At 40.2% G+C, this 16,493-nt stretch overlaps 1 protein-coding gene across 1 annotated transcript in view; it reads left to right on the top strand.

Moving 5' to 3' along the window:
- The first annotated feature begins 758 nt into the window (after positions 1-758).
- LOC110085887 (retinol dehydrogenase 7) overlaps positions 759-16,493 on the top strand; it is a 30,090-nt gene continuing 14,355 nt past the window's right edge. The window contains exon 1 of the mRNA XM_020806443.3: positions 759-15,579. The gene's annotated coding sequence lies outside the window, so the exon portion shown is untranslated. The remainder of the gene's footprint in view (positions 15,580-16,493) is intronic.

A 16,493-nucleotide genomic window follows, 5' to 3' on the forward strand; every position in this document is an offset into this window, starting at 1 on the left:
ATCTTTTTATAGTGTACTTCTCTCCCTGACAGTTTCTTCCAGAAGGCCTTTCCTTCTCTTCTGATTAGACACAATAACAATTTTAAGACATAGTTATCATTTAACATATTGAAGGAAAAACATGTTCTGCTCTCCAGCTTCTCCCAATCTTCATACTTCATGAAGCTTTTTTGAATCATCACATGTCATCTGGAGCCAATTTGCGGGGGGGGGGGGCGTTTCAGTTTGAGGCAATGAATGAATGAATGAATGAATGAACAAATTGGGTAAGCAAGAGGGCTAGGTTATCAAGCATCTGCAAAGAAAATGGAATTATTTTTTTGTGGACTCTGAACTGTGGATCATACGGCGTAAGCTGCTGCTCTGTAACTAGTCCCTGGGCAAGGTCCATCAAATGCAAGGGGACCTAGTTCTGAATAAAGGTATATACTGTCAGTCACAGCTCTATTTTGCAGTAGCAACATTTACTGTGACATGTTCCTCCAGTCACCGTCTGGCACAGCATCTGCCTTGCCTTTCTTCCCTTATGGGGTTTTAAGGGCTTTTTTTGGACTAGTGCCACAAAACACAAACAGGAATTGACCAGAAAGAGGCAGCCCATTTTGAGTAAAGTGAAAAACAAATAACAAATGGAACAAACGTTTTCACCATGCACCTCTCTACCAAAAGTATGTAACAGTTTTAACGTACAGTATATGATTTAACGTGTAGGTACATCAGCGGTACACAACGCATCTTATAGTTTGAAAAATATGCTAGGTTTTGACAATGTAATTTATTTCACTGGTGTTAACATCATCTGTATATAAGAGTGTTTCGCAACCTTTTTCAAGTCATGACCCCCCTTTTAACTAACCTTCGACCCCTGCCACATTTGCATTAAAAATGTGGGGGAGAGATTCCATTTCATAAGCATTGCAGCCCTAGTGACACCAATAAATGCCTTCGGCTCATAATGTTGAATCAGGGCAAAATTCCCCTGGTGGACTGACCAGCATGGCAGTATTTTCTTTGCCTGCGCCAACACCAGCCCCCTAGCAGAGGGAGCAGGGCAAAAGTTTCCACTGTCCACAGAAAGAAACAGCAAGAGAGAGGAAAGATAGGGTGTGGCAGCTCACATGCCATTGCCTTTGTCTTTTGGCTGGAAACGAATGACATTTAACTCAATAGGCCATAATTTTAAGTGGACCTATATGGGAATCAGTTTAAAACAGGAAAGCAAGGAGTCATCTCAGATGTAATGGACTTGTAGTTGGAAGAGATCCTAAGGATCAAAATATTGTAACCAAAAATAACCTTGGCGACCCTCCTCTCCCACAATAGCATGGGAGTTGTGAGCCACAGGTTGGGAACCCATGGCGTATACATTTTAAGTGGCTGCCTATAACTTAACCTGAAACAGATTTTAAAAACTTCTTGTGTCCCCATAGATTACTGTCATCTGAGCTCAAACGTCCACTTCCTAGTTTTAACCATTGTGTGGTTCCTCTTCGTTTCTCTGTATGTTTTGTACTGTCAAGTTGCATCCAACTTGCAACTACTCTAATATTATTTTTGGGGAAAGTGAGATATTTAACGAATGGTTTTAACAATTCCTGGCACACACAACCAGTGAGTTTCACTGCCAACTAGAGATTTTAGGCAAGTCTCCAGAGTCCTAGTGCATCACTACACCACACACCTTCCTCTACTGTCCCTCTGTGAGATACGCAAGGCATTATGGTGATTACTGTACAGTGGTGCCTCGCTTAACGATTGCCTCACTTAATGAGGAAATTGCTTGATGATTATGTTTTTGTGATCACAAAAGCAATCCCAAAACGATGGTTTAAATGGGAAAAATCTGCTTTACGATGATCGGTTCCCTGCCTCGGGAACTGATTTTCGCATTATGACAATCTAAAAACACCTGATTGTTGGGTTTCAAAATGGCCACTGGGTGTACAAAATGGCCCCCCACTGTTTTCTAGGATGGATTCCTTGCTTTACAGGTAGCGAAAATGGCCACCCCTATGGAGGATCTTCACTGGACAGTGAGTTTTCAGCCCATTGGAAGGCATTGAAGGGTTTTCAATGCGTTTCAATGGGCTTTTTTATTTTGCTTAACGAGGATTTCGTTCTACAGCAATTTCGCTGGAATGGATTATCCTCGTTAAGTGAGGCATCACTGTATTTCAATCACTTTCTGTTTGTTATCTTATGGTTAAGGTATATATATTTACAGACAGGTTGCAAGATAGAATGAATGAGTTGACTGACAGATGAGCAATGAGTAAGTATTTGGTTCATTCACATAAGATTAGGAATTAAATACTTTTCAATTAATTTACATTTGATTGTACTGGCACTAAATGATGATGTCACTGGCTTCCACTGATATAAATTTACTCTAATAGGTTTTGGGCCAGAGTAGAGGAGTGCATTAGGAGTCTGAGTAATAACAGGACAGATATCTGGACAGGATCCCTGTGTATTGCTGTAAGGCACCAATATGATTGCACCAAGGGATGCTGGGGGTTTTCCCAATTATCCACTTATATTTGTTTTTTTAATCAAGAAGTCCATTTTTAAAACACCCCTTATTTTTAATGATCCGATTCACTCATTCCTGTGTACTAATTTTGATTCAAAGATTTGTTGCTGGGAATCTTAGAAGACAACTCACTTTATAATCTCAAATATATTCTGAATATTCCCTTTTCTACTAAAGTCTCACCTTGAATGCTTTATTTTTATTTTTATTCTTATTTTTCTTTTGGATGATCTAGTCATGTTAGAAGCAGAAAGAGATTAGCCCAGAATTTCATCCCCACATCTTTAATGCCTTTAAAAAAAAAAAAAAGGAGAAGTAGATGTGTTAGTCCATGAGAAAAAATAAACCAACATCTAGAGTTAGTCAATATCTTCATTAAGAGTTTCTCAAAAAGGGCTTTTTAATTTTGGCCAGAGTAATCTTTAGCAGAGAAGATTAAAGAAGAGGCCAGAGGGTATGGTTCTTGTTGGGGAATTAATTGGTTGCCCATGGGGTTGTACAATCTACTTGTACCAGGAGGGAGGATTTTTTAAATCTGGAAAGATAGATGATAAAGCTTTACATTCAAGAACCCAAAGCTTCTGTGTCTTGACTGTCAGTAGAGAATTTTGTTTTAATGATATCTGCTTTTCCTACAGTGCTGCATAACCCCTTTATCATTGGCCAGTTTTTGAAAAATGTTAAAGGTACTTCTGGTATGCTTTGAGATAAAAAAAATGACTATGAATTCATTCATGTGAAATCTAAATCATCCAATATCTAGGGTTTCAGTGTTACTCATTTAGCAGGATTTTGCCCAGATTTTGGTGCTCATTTGGATCAAAAGCAACTTTTTCATCTCTGTAGGACTCAGAACATGGCAAACTCTGCAGTCATGGTTTTGCCCAGCTGTTTTTCAATAAATAATAAGTGGACTCTCCCATCTATTTATAATTTTAGGGTAAGATAGCCTCCAAATTAGTTTGTTGAAAGCAGCCTTTTGGAGAGAAAGCCTAGCCAATTTGCTGCCTGCAAAGAATGCCCAGAAAGCAACAGAGCCAGAGCAATAAGGCAGGAAATGTGGCAAAATTGAGTATTCATGCAAAACAGGGATAAAGGTGCTGTTGTTGTTGTTTAGTCGTTAAGTTGTGTCCAACTCTTCATGACCCCATGGACCAGAGCACGCCAGGCCCTCCTGTCTTCCACTGCCTCCCAGAGTTGGGTCAGATTCATGTTGATCGCTTCGATGACACTGTCCAACCACCTCATCCTCTGTCATCCCCTTCTCCTCTTGCCTTCACACTTTCCCAGCATTAGAGTCTTTTCCAGGGAGTCTTCTCTTCTCATGAGATGGCCAAAGTATTGGAGCCTCAGCTTCAGGATCTGACCTTCCAGTGAGCACTCAGGGTTGATTTCCTTCAAAATGGATAGATTTGTTCTCCTTGCAGTCCAGGGGAGTCTCAAGAGCCTACTCCAGCACCACAATTCAAAAGCATCAATTCTTCGGCGGTCAGCCTTCTTTATAGTCCAGCTCTCACTTCCATACATCGCTACTGGAAAAACCATATGTAGCGAACAGCCCTGCCCTCACCTGTCTGTCACAGCTGAACAGTGGAGTAGGAGCCAATGAGAGGACGGAAGGTGGAGCCAAGGGGGGAGGGGCTGGATATAAAGGCTGGTGTATGGAGCCTGTGAGGGAGATTCTGTGAGTGAGAGAGAGTGTGAAACTTAATAGTGAACTTAGAGTGAGATAGAGTTCTGTAAGAACACTGAATGGTACAGAGAGTTATTAGAGATTTAAAGTCAAAGTAGAATTTACTTAGATTCAAGTGATTAGCAACCTGTAATTTACCAATTGAATATTAATCAGATGTTAACTTCTCTGATCAAATAAATGACTTAATCTTTGAAAGCACACATGTCTCCTTGATTAAGTGGTATTAAAGCAGTAATACCTGGTGGCAGCGAAGAAGGAAGAAGAGCGAGAACCTCGTGAAGGCCTGGGGAATAGGGGCTTCAGAGGGGATCGCCACACCATAGCTTTGACTATGTGGACTAAAGGTGCTAGAACCATAGTAAAATTATTAATATTACACACACCATTAACACAGTTCATTTTGCTGGCAATATTATTCATCATTACTGGGCTGAGGAGGGCAGGATTAGAGAGCTTCCTGTATGCTTAGCAAGTGTCCCCTGATATCAATGTCTGAACAGGGCTGAAAGCCATCTGAATCAACTAAGTCCACATTTACTTTCTTTGGAAGTGTGACATGGTACTATGACTTATTAATTCAGATCTATGTCCTGCTAAGTTAAAGGTGTATAGCAGGGGCCCAAATATGGTCCCCCAGCATCCCCATCTCCCCTATGCCCCCCCCTTTCAAAATATATGTACCATCTCTAACTTCTATTCCAAGGTGTGAGCTCCCCTCTTTGAAATTCTTAAGGGAAAAATACCATTTACTTATGACTAAGTCTATTAAACACAATAAAATGCCCATGGATCAATTAGACTTTACTTGTAAAAATTATGTAACAGCAGACAGGTCTATATTGTTCATAAGAACTGATACTCTTGAAAGCCTGTGCTTTGTATCAGCTCTTCCACATTACTACTGATACATTACACAGAGAGTGGGGTAGCAACTGTTATGCTGCAGTATTTACTTGGGGCATAAGTCAAGGTACTGGAAGAGAGTGCACCAGTGCATCCATGTTCAAAATGAAAATAAGAGAGTAATCTGTGGTTTGAATCTGCTTAGTTTTTTTTCCACTATAGTTTGTCTCTACTGCTCTAAATAAAAGGACCTTTACCCTCCTCATTTGGGAACAGTATTCTTGTTTGGGTGTCTGTGGGATCAGAGCATGTGTATGCTTAAAAAGAATCCCATCTTTCTATTCTGATCTCAGATCCCCCCCTGCCATTTTTCTGCCCATTTGACATTTCCTACTATTTTCTCCCTCCAAAAACATGATCCCTTGTGTCTCCCACTTCCATTTTTCCCTTCCTCAGAGAGAGGTAATTATACAAGATGGGTTGACTTCCAACCTTTTAAAAGGTCAAATGAAATGTGCTGAAAATGATTGCACAAGGTAGAAATTCTGGCACAGGATTGAAAGTATGGCGCCAAGCTGGCCACATAAAATAGTCAGAGGGACTCCTGCAGCTTGTGTAGAAAGAAGCATTGGGAGTGTAGAAAATGGAATTTCAGGAAGTACAGCTTGTCCTACAAGCTAAACCTGTTTAAATAACCCTTTCTGCATGCATATGAAAAGTACAGGAACCCTGGATTACATTCCATGAGGCCTACATTCCTATAGGCCACATACATCCTCTGCTGTTATTTCTAATAAGTGATCAAAAGAAACAGAATGAAGTTCTTAATTCCTGCTTGACAACTTTTTTGTAGAATTTTGCTGTATTTTGCATTTTTTGCCGAGACAGCACTCATATTTGTCAGAATGATATCTAATCCACTCACTATGTATTGTATGTCCATTCTGTGTTTGGCTTGATTTTATGCCGAGCCCCACTCATGCGTAAAATGCATTCCTCCAAACTTTTCCATGTTTGAAATTTCACCTTGGCTGCAACAGAGTTCACTCCTTGATACAGAGTTTCAGCATAGAAATGCTGGATTGTTTGGTGGTTCAGGTCTCTGGTTGCAAAGCCAAAGGTTGGGGGTTCATTCCCCATTGTGCCCCATTGGCAGGGGATGGACTTCATGATCTGTAGGTTCCCTTCTAGCTCTGCAGTACAAAGGTTTATTTATTTTTATTTTATTATTATTGCCAATGCATATACCTGGGGCAATATGCTCCATGTGAGCTGTGATTCTTTTGCTTCATTCATCAGATCAGTGAATGAGGTTAATTTATCAAAACTGTCAATGATCTGCAGGATTGGAATAATGAATGTATTACTCCCGCATGCACCCACTATGAGCTCCTTTTTTCTACAGCAGAACAAGATTGCTTCTGGTCTTTGACTTGAAGCTCTGCTCAACTGGGTAGGACATGACTACATTAACAAATAGAGGAAAGGCTCCTGAATTGGGACAGTCTAAATCACATGATTTTCCACTGACTACTATATATGATATAAAAGTAATTGAGAATCAGCCCTGAGTTTCTCTCCCAACCTCTGCTTTTTCCCTGTGCCAGTGGAGCAGCTGGAGACCAAAGAGGAGAAAAAGCAGCCAAGCAGGAAATCAGTAGCCAGTTTTGTTTGCAGCTCATTATGGTAGCTGTGCTTCCTGCAAACCTGGATTGCTATAGTACTGCAACCTTAACAAGGTGCTAACAACCACACATTGGCAATTTCCTCTGCTCTCTCTGACTCCTTGCAATGTACTAAAGCAAATTCATCTTGGGGAAGAAAGATATATCAACATATATCTTCTGAATTGTGGCAATCCTATGAATGAATGTTCTTCACAATGTCCTGTCCTCAACAGCCCTGCTCAGTTCTTGTAGACTCAAGCCTGTGGCTTCCTTTAGGGAGTCAGTCCATCTCACATGTGATCTCCTGCTGCCTTCCATCTTTCCCAGCATTATTGCCTTTTTGAGTGAATCTTGCTTTCCCATGATGTGCTCAAAATGGGATAAGACCAATTTCATCATTTTTGCCTGCAGAGATATTTCAGGCTTGATTTGTTCTAGGACCCACCTGTTCATCTTTCTGGAAATCCAGGGCATCCACAAGGCTCTCCTCCAGCACAATATGTCAAACTAATCCTTTTTTTTCCTGCCAGCTTTCCTTATTATCCAGCTTTCACATCCATACATGGTGATCAGAAATAAAAGAGTATGGATGGTCTTGGTCTCCTTACACTTGAGGATTTTTTCTGCTTCCTCCATTGCTGCCCTTCCTAGTCTCACTCTTACGATTTCATGACTGGAGTCTCTGTTCGCATTAATGACTGAAACAACGTATACAAGATCCTTAAATATTTCAATTTCTTTGTTGTCAACACTAAAGTTGTGTGAATCTTCTGTAGTCACGATTTTTGTCTTCTTAACATTCAACTGCAGTCCTGCTTTCTTCATTCACTTTCCTTAACATTTGCTTCAAGTCATAGCTGCTTTCTGCCAGTAAGATGGTGCCATCTATATATGTTATTTAAGAAATGTCAAAATTCTCACACTTTCACAAGGTTAAATATTTGATTTCCTAGTATATGAATATTGTAATAACACAGTGTAGTTCAGCTAATTAAGCAACATGCAATTTTCCATTTTTCAAATAGAATGGGCTTCCGGTTGGTTGGCATTAGCGTTTGGCGGTCTTAAGACGGAGCTCCGAGATGTCTACAGTTATAGCTGGTGATGAAAGATAAATCCTTTGAGAATTTTCTACTTATGAGAGAGCTTCTCTGCTAACAACCAACTTAGAGAAGAGGAGTTTGTGCTGAAGGGTACACCCAGCACCTGAGAAGTGAGCAGTATTTTACAGCCAATATACTCCCTCTCACATACATAAGATAACATCAGACAAGGAGACAAGGTGCTGGCTGCTGGAATGTTGATGATTATTGTCTTTTCTTGTTCTTAAGTATTCCTGCAAGAAACTCTGATGCGAGGCTCTTATCTGCACATTACCAGTTTTTAAACTCTGTTTGTTGAAGAACATACCATTCTAAAGAATTAACCAGAGCCCAACCACAAACCACTTAAATACTGAAACACTAATAATAGGACTCTGAGTTGCTGACGTTCAGCTTCATTAACTGATTCCACACTTCCACTCTCTGCTTCTCACCAATATAACGCAGAGATTTGCATCTTCAACCAGAACCTATAGAGAATATACAGAGAATGGAAGAGCCTATTTTAATTACTGATGAGTCACCTGATCAAGTACTTAACTTCATCTCCCTCAGTGCTGCAACAGGTGCTGAGATGTGCTCCTATGTCTATTACCCCTGTTACTGAACTTAGAATGAACTGCAAGTATACTGAAATTTCAGATCATTTACTAAAGGACAAACCTCAGAGTAGCAAGAGTGATAACAGAATACAAAGAAAGAGAAGCAAACCAAGATGATAGACTACACCTGAGACAAAAATCAAATTGCAAAGAAGGGCCATGTAGCCCAATCATTGATTTGCCAAATATGGTTGCTGATCAGGGACATCTCCTTGAACGAAGTCCCTTGAACAGCTTTTCAAGTGATGACTTTGGCAGGCTGAGAGTGGAATACGTTATATCCCCTCCAATCAACATGACTACCCCTGTAGAAATGTCCATTGAATACAATAACACCCAAGCGGAACATCTAACAATGCTCCCTATCTTCGATGAGAGTACAGCCAGGGAACGACAGGGACTAAAGCTGGCTATACACAGTAAGTCTCAGTGTAATCAATCTCCAACCCTACCAGAAGGAGGTACTCACTTCCCTCAAAATATCTTGGAAATAAGGGACTCAGTAAAGGATATTAAAGACCTGTTGGGATGTTTGGTTGACTTAATGAAGGCAAGGGTTATTCCACCTACAGATGATCCTTTTGGACACAGTGGAAAACCAAATGCCCCCTTGTGGGCAGAAGCTGATGAAAACATTTAGTGGACCCTCTACTTAAGGAATTAATCCGTATTGGAATGGTGGCTGCAAGTCGAAAAGTCTGTAGGTCAAATCTCCATTGACCTACAATGCACTGAAAACCGATTAATCCCATAACTGGCAGTTTTTATTCTATTTTTGTTCCATTTTGGTTTTTTCCTGGTCTGTAAGTTGATTCTCCGGCTGCAAGTCGAATCTAAATTCTGTGGCCAGAGAAGTCTAACTCTAAAAGTCTGTAAGTCGAGCCGTCTGTAAGTCGAAGGTCCACTGTATCATCTAACACCATCCAGAAAATCACTAGACTTTCCTATGAAGAGCTACTTTCTTGAGTTACACAGACAAATCATGTTTGGCCTTTGCCCTCTAGGTCGGACCTAGATAAAGCGAAAGAGGCCTTCATACTTCAAATTGCCACCAAAGAGACTATACCAAACATACCCAAAAGAAGTACTAGAGAGGAACAGGAAAAGTTCAAAGTTAAAAAGAAAGACAAAGCCTCAAATAGTGGGCAAGCTTTACAGTAGGTATCTTAATAGATTAATCACATGGATTGACGAGGAGGATCTCTTAGGGAATGTACAAGCTGGTTTTAGGAAGAACCACTCCACCTTTGACCACTGTATAATACTGAAATTACCTTGCATAGAAGTATACGGGCTGTCATGGGAATTGCCTGTTTGCAGCTTTTATAGATTTAAAGTCTGCCTTTGGCTCAATACCCAGAGGAAATCTATGGGAAAAACTCTACTCTTCCTCGATTGATAAGAGGCTATTATATCTTATCAGAAGCCTCTACCAACAGACCACAATTAGGGTCAGATGTGGAGTCGATGGTAATCTATCAAACTCCATTCAGGCAGAGAGAGGGGTTCGCCAAGGTTGTATTCTGGTGTCTACATTATTTAATCTGTACCTAAAGGCTCTTCCTAAAAGCTGCTCAACACCTGAATTTCATTCCCCGAAATTGACTAAAATCAATGTGGCCCTACTACTATACAAAGATGACGCAGTTATGTCACTATTGGAAGTTGGTCTTAAACTAATTCCATGTGCATTTATGAGTTACTGCAGGAACAACCTATTAACAATTAATTTCAAGAAAACCAAAATAATGGTTTTCTCTAGGCATAGTAAAGTTAAAGAATGGGTTATTGAGGGCCAGCATATAGAACAATTTAAAACATTTAAATACTTGGGAATTGTCTTCTCACGTACCCTCTTCTGGTCTCACCACAGACAAGCAGCACTGCAGGTGGCTTATAATAAAAACAAAGTATAGTATTATACTTTGACAATACCACTATGTCCAAGGTGGCCAGTTTATCCCTGCTGTTCTACAGATAGTTAAGTACAAAATTCTTGCGCAGCTCCTGTATGGCATTACGATTTGGATAAATGGTTTCAGTCCCTCAGTTGAAAGTGTTCTATCAAATTCACTGTGACTCCTATTCGCTCTGCCAAGATGCATCTCTTCAGCTGCCTTGTGTTTAGAGGCTGGCCTCCGATCGGTGGAATGTCAAGCTTGGCTATATGCATTTCGAGTCTTGTTGAAAGTGGTATATGCTCCCACAACCAGTGGGTATTTACACTATCTACAAAAAGATGTATTTACCAGCTCATGGCATAAGGGATTTACAAACAAATTACATCTTTTAGGCTTCTCTATGGACTTCTTTCTGAGTCAGTCCTATGACAAGTACCAAGTCAATGCTTGTACAACATATTAAAGATATAGACCTCCAGTATTCACTAGCATGTGCAGACAGGAACTGTTCATCAATGTACTTTGGTTAAAATTTTAACTTTCCCAAGCCAGCAAATTACTTATATCAAACCACAGTACCAAGGCATTATTTTGGCTTCTCAAGGGCTAGGTTTAATTGCTTTCCCTCAGCCTTGTTAAAAGGGTGCTTTAGTAACATTCTCTGTGGAGAAAGGATATGCCCCTGTAAGGAAGAAACAGTTGAGTCCTTGGCACACACCATTCTGGAATGTAGCTTATATAGGTATCCATTATCTCTACCCAATAATGTGCAAATGTACAGTACAGGTATATCACCCACAGACTACCTGAAGTTTCTGCTGTCAGGAGAGAACCAATTAATAACACAGTCGGTGGCTCAGTTTTTATTCTCAATTTTAAGAATTCGTAAAATGTTATATTAAGACAACCACCTGACTCAAATGTATGCTTCTACACTTAATTTTAGGACTTGTGGCTCCTGGAGAGAGGTCCTCTCTTTGTCATGCACTTCAAAGAAAAACAATGTTAACAGGTATTCATTAAGTTTTAAGGTGAGGGAGGGGCTAGGCAGATATTTCTCCTGCTGCTTTTACCATGTTCCTCATTGTTCCTTTTAGCATTTATCCTGTCAATAACACAATGTTAGTGCTAACTATGGGTAGATACAATCTTTTAGGATGAATATGTTCAGCTGGCAGAACTTTTTTGTTGTTGTTGGTAGCACTTCCAGTAACATTATTTTGTCTCACTTTTCGCTTGCGTGATTGATTGCCTATGGGGTCCTTTGAGGCAGCTGCAGGGCATGTCCTGATGACGCACAGAGTGGGAAGTAAACTCTACTCATTTACCTGCTTTCTCTCATAGTGATTGTGATGTTTGCCCTAGTGGCCCTTGCTTGTTTTTCCCTCACAAAGGCTCAGGTCACATTTTTCTCTCTTGCTGCCACCAGTGGATTACTCCAATCCACAATATAAAAGACGTTTGTCAGAACACTTGTCTTGTGAACAGAAACAGGACTTACTTTTTGAAATGAAGCAGATTGAATAACAGAAGTTTCTCAGATATATTGGCGAAGGCTTTCATGGCCGGGATCTAATGGTTGTTGTAGGCTTTTCGGGCTCTTTGGCCGTGTTCTGAAGGTTGGTCTTCCTGACATTTCACCGGCCTCTGTGGCCGGCATCTTCAGAAGACACCAAGTTTCAGTTATTCCTATCAAGTCATATTTGCCCTCTTGAACTAAAATTTCCAGTTCTTCTTGTTTGTTTCCCATACTCCTGACATTCGTACTGTATATAGACACCAGATAATGTAAAATTTGTGGCCTGTTTGTCTTTGTACATTTTTATGAATATTACTATTAATGTTAATATTATTGACTCCCATTTGAATAATCTGGTCCATTCCTCTTATTGCGAGTAAGGCTTCATCTATCTTTAGCATTTCACTTGCTAAACAAGGTGGCGGGGGGAGAGAAGGGATGTGAATGTCAGCAGAAGAGGTGGATAAAAGGGTGGTGAGAGTGGCAGAGGGAGGTAAGAGGAAAGACAGTATGGGAGGCATACACAACTGAAATTCACTTTTTTGGGAAAATTAAACATATATGTGTAAACAACCTCACTAGAGATGGGCACAAACTGCCTCTTCAGCAATTCATGCTGCTTTGTACAATGGCTAAAGAGGTATTCTGCAGTTTGGCACCCTACACCGTCCAATGAGCACCCACTCGGAAGCAGCACCATGCCTTCCCTGCCCCACCTGCTTCCAGGCACTACCTTTGAATGGGCAGCTGCTGGAGGGGTCAAGGCACTGAACTGCAGAACACTTGTCTGCCCATCATCCAAACCAGCAGGAACTGTCAAACCAATGGTTCATGCCCATCTCTAAATAGCACTTTAAACATCCAGGTGCAGCACAGAAAAGATAGTGGCTACCCAGAACAAACTTCATTGTGATCATACCCTTAAATATCTAATATGCTCTCCTTGAATGGCAAAGAGTACTACCAGGACAGCTAGTTTTTTCTAAGAAGCAATGACCTCAGGAAAACTCGCAGGCAGGAGCCAACTGAGATGTAGAAACATTAAGCATAGCTAGAAGAGCATTGCTTACAAACTGGATTTACCAAAAATCAAACTAAATCAAATACCCATTCCCTGCAATAAACCTATATTTTTCCTCCCACTATGGGATGGCTTCAGATGTGTATACTGCAAACAGGCTTGAAAATGAAGTCAAATGCAAAACAAAGCATACTAAATGCAAAATGCACAGATGAAGAAAGTCACCTAGAGTGAAAAAAGGCATGTTTCATCATTTGGGGAAGCATCTCTTCAAAATAATGTGACAAGCATATCGCCATCTAGTATGGCCTATAGTCTTTCCATATGAAGAGGCAGACGGTTACATGCGCGATACTGGTTCTTACACAGATGGCAACAGAACACAGCACCATAGAGGCCAACCCAAAAAGCCATCTTCTGACAATGATTGTTGGTTTAATAACCTTAGAACTACAGAGCTGGAAGGGACCCTACAGATCATCAAGTCCAGCCCCTGTTAAGGAGGCACAGTAGGGAATTGAACTCCCAAACTCTGGCTCCAGATCCCTAAACCACTGAGCTATCCAGCAGTTTTTGTCAGATAATATATTGGGGAATTGGTGGAGAAGCATTTCGCCTCACTGATTTCAAACCATAACAATTAATAACAAAACAAAAGAACTACTGTAGTACCTTTATTTAGATCATCAATTTCTATCTATCATTACATGAATCGAACAAACCTAGGGTAACGACCTTGAAAGAATATTAGATACACAATGGGAACCACTTACATCTATTTAGTCTAAACGAAGAGAATAGTTTAAAGATAATAGACAATATATTGGCATACATATCTAATACTGACTTATAATTCCAAATCAATGGCCAAAATACTGTTGCTTAGTGTAGTAAATGGCACTATTCATTCATTCAATTTTTAGCCAACCTTTCTCCTTAAAGGACTCTGGGCAGCTTACAACAATTAAAAGAAAGGATCTAAGTTAGAAACAATGAGTATACAATACCCTCCACCCAAGAAAATTAACACCAAAACACATTCAATGCAGTAAAGTACCAAGCAACCATTTTTAAAAAAACACTTGCCAGCCTCATCAGAATAAGCCACATTATGTGTAGGCTCATTTGAATCAATGGAAAAGTAGACTCACCAAATCCCCACTGATTAAGTGGGCCTACTCTAGCACAATATACTGTACTAAGAAACAAAATTGTGACTGTTGCTTCCCATATTATGGTGAAGCATTACTTACAGTGGACCCTTGACTTACAGACGGCTTGACTTACAGACTTTTTGAGTTACAGACTTCTCTGGCTGCAAAATTTAGGTTTGACTTGCAGACTGAGATTTGCCTTACAGACCAGAAAAAAAACAAAATGGAACAAAAACGGCCTGTTACGGGATTAATCGGTTTTCAATGCACTATAGGTCAATGGAGACTTGACTTGCAGACTTTTTGACTTGAGAACCGCCTTCCAATATGGATTAAGTTCTCAAGTCAAGACCCCACTGTATTTTTTTATACATTTGGTGGTTTTGCTTAAAAAGTAAATGATTTATGGCAAATTTGTTTTGATGAAGCAACAAAACTAGAAAGCAAGAAATTAATCCAATACCTGCCTTAGGCCTACCACTTAATAGGTTTTTTTTTGGGGGGGGGACCTTTAAAAAAACAACTTATTTTTACAGGCTTCTCATCTAGGAATTATATGAAACAACCACATTCAGAGAATGGAGAAAAAGATGCTTACATATTCCTTTTTGTATTCAAGGTTTCAATTTTTTTCCTTCTTCCTCCAGTTGGGTTCCCTGTACATCAAAATTAAGACGATAAGATTTAGGAGACAGCAAGAGCCTGAATTTTGAACTACAGAAGTATGGAGACTCTGTGGGATACTTCTCCAGTAATCTCCTGCAATGACATTTTTCTGATTTATGGACTTCAAAGGCTGTGTGCAAAGTGAAGCGCCCAGTGTGAGTGAAGTTCAAATGGTGTTCACTAATTTGTTGTCTTCTTTTGTATGTACAAATTCTGGGAATGCTTCTAATTGTGCTTGCAAATGCAGGTTCTATCATTCCCCACAGAACCTGCATATCCTACGAAGGTGACATTGCCTCACATGGGATAGCCCCTTTCTGACATTAAGCCTCTTTATATTCCTAGGACACGAGGCACCATGTAGCACTTTTAGTCCTACTTCCTGTGTAAATTCCTGCTGGCTACCCAGTCCTAGAGGCTTAGTTTCCCCTTCCCCCAGGCACAAAAGTTTTTAAAAATTGAACCAGTTCATGGTTTGTTCATTTTTTAAAAAAATTCAGAACATTCATGGTTCATGGGTAGCCACAAACCACCAAGAACCGCTATTTTCTAATTCGTGTCCATCTCGTTATCACCAACTCATTGTTACCTACCACGGAGCTATCTTGTGCTTCACTTAGGGCACAAAAATGTTTTAAAGGCTAACCCTCCTAACAATTACTATTTGCTTTTCCTTATACTGTATCTTGTATCAGGGGTACCTGAGCCAATCACCCTTGATCCTGCCCTGGAGGAGTTCCCTATAGGACTGAAATGTATTCAGCAGCAGCCCCTCCCACACTTAAGTTTCAGTGGATTAAGTAGAAGAGGAAGAAGCCTCTGCTGTGACAGACACCAACTCTAAGGAGGACACCTTCCTTTTACTCAAGTACAGGTTAGTCACTGAAGACAATATTTGTAAATTGCAAGTGCATATTATATTGACTACATGCAAGCCATGAGCACAGATCTTTGCAACATAGGAGTTCAGGGGGGCAACTGCAGTTAAAATTACCACTTCAGTCCATTGTTAAGAGATAAAAATCTCCTTGCTAAATTAAGGGGACAGATGAAAATCAAGCATTTCTCTTTGGAGTCTGAGAAAATTCTTCCTTCCACTTGTTCTAGAGTTTGTCGGCTGCAACCTTCCCAGATACAAGGACCAGCATGGCAAAGACAGGTGGCTTTGTGGTCAGGCTTCTAGGAACAAGACAAAACACAGTTTTGGCTGGAAACTAGGCAAGCCTTACCGGAGTTATCATCTGATTAGCAGGTGGCAGAGATACAAAACAGCCCATCCAGGAGAAGGCAAAATGCTTTGCAAGAGTCCATGTGAAACTGATACCATACATGGCAAAGTAGTAAGAAATCCAGCTACAAAAGTTGTTAAGTGGACACTTTGTTCCCAGCAATAAATATTAACATACCGCAAGAGTCTTGAGTAAAAAATAGGGACTATGCGGCCTTATAAATTAGTATCAGCCAGGTCTAAAGAAATGGCATTTGAAACAGTTCATAGAAGGCAACTGTGCCCTATAAAATTAATAAGGAAGTAACGGGCCTGTGTAGGAGAAACTGTGACTCAAACGGACCATTGGAACATACAGCACGTGGATCTCCTCTCCAAAGGTCAAATCATTCTGGCATTACATAATGAGCAAGTTAACAGGACAAACAGACTGGATAAGCAAATTAGCAGGGCAAAATATAGCCCCCTAATGAGACCTTGCTATTGTTCTCATTATTTACTGGGGAAACAGAATTTATCTGATATAGAACTGGTGGTGGCCCTTGGAAGGGCTGCAAGAA

Source organism: Pogona vitticeps, chromosome 2 (assembly GCF_051106095.1).
Source record: "Pogona vitticeps strain Pit_001003342236 chromosome 2, PviZW2.1, whole genome shotgun sequence".
Classification (NCBI taxonomy): Eukaryota; Metazoa; Chordata; class Lepidosauria; order Squamata; family Agamidae; genus Pogona; species Pogona vitticeps.